Source organism: Sinocyclocheilus grahami, unplaced genomic scaffold (genome assembly GCF_001515645.1).
Source record: "Sinocyclocheilus grahami isolate Dianchi unplaced genomic scaffold, SAMN03320097.WGS_v1.1 scaffold399.1, whole genome shotgun sequence".
Classification (NCBI taxonomy): domain Eukaryota; kingdom Metazoa; phylum Chordata; class Actinopteri; order Cypriniformes; family Cyprinidae; genus Sinocyclocheilus; species Sinocyclocheilus grahami.
The window spans coordinates 201,106-202,428 of record NW_015505578.1 but is presented as its reverse complement, the minus strand read 5'-3'; positions in this window follow the sequence as shown (position 1 = coordinate 202,428).

Sequence of the window (1,323 nt, the reverse complement as noted above, 5' to 3'; positions counted from 1 at the left end):
GGCTTAGTCACTCACCCACCCACCTCCAGTAGGTCATTTCAGCACTCCCACTTACTAGCACTTGCCCACTGAGAAGAAGTGATTTTTTTTCTCATTCATTCAAAAAAGAAGGGGCTTTCCAACAACCTCACATTAAGCTTAAGGACACAAAATATAACAAACGAAGACTGTCTTGTCTTTAATCAAGTTTCTTAAAATAAATTGTGCCCCCTAAATATAAACATAAGTATTATTTAAAGCATCTTTTGAAATAAATATAATACATTTAATAAACATAAATATATCATATAAATAATTGTAAGAAATTGGCTTTATGAATATGACTGTATTTATGTAAAAACAAAAAAGAGGAAATAAATAAATAGTACATATTTTAGCAACTGGATTTTTTTCAGCAATTGGTTGTATGAGCATTAAAGTACTTAAGAACAAGAAATATAAATAGTATATACAGTGGGTATGGAAAGTATTCAGACCCCCTTAAATTTTTCACTCTTTGTGATATTGCAGCCATTTGCTAAAATCATTTAAGTTATTTTTTTTTCCTCATTAATGTACACACAGCACCCCATATTGACAGAATTGTTGACATTTTTGCAGATTTATTAAAAAAAGAAAAACTGAAATATCACATGGTCCTAAGTATTCAGACCCTTTGCTCAGTATTTAGTAGAAGCACCCTTTTGATCTAATACAGCCATGAGTCTTTTTGGGAAAGATGCAACAAGTTTTTCACACCTGGATTTGGGGATCCTCTGCCATTCCTCCTTGCAGATCCTCTCCAGTTCTGTCAGGTTGGATGGTAAACGTGGGTGGACAGCCATTTTTAGGTCTCTCCAGAGAGGCTCAATTGGGTTTAAGTCAGGGCTCCGGCTGGGCCATTCAAGAACAGTCACAGAGTTGCTGTGAAGCCACTCCTTCGTTATTTTAGATGTGTGCTTAGGGTCATTGTCTTGTTGGAAGGTAAACCTTCAGCCCAGTCTGAGGTCCTGAGCACTCTGGAGAAGGTTTTCGTCCAGGATATCCCTGTACTTGGCCGCATTCATCTTTCCCTCAATTGCAACCAGTCGTCCTGTCCCTGCAGCTGAAAAACACCCCCACAGCATGATGCTGCCACCACCATGCTTCACTGTTGGGACTGTACTGGACAGGTGATGAGCAGTGCCTGGTTTTCTCCACACATACCGCTTAGAATTAAGGCCAAAAAGTTCTATCTTGGCCTCATCCGACCAGAGAATCTTATTTCTCACCATCTCACCAAACTCCATGCGGGTTTTCATGTGTCTTGCACTGAGGAGAGGCTTCCGTCGGGCCACTCTGCAA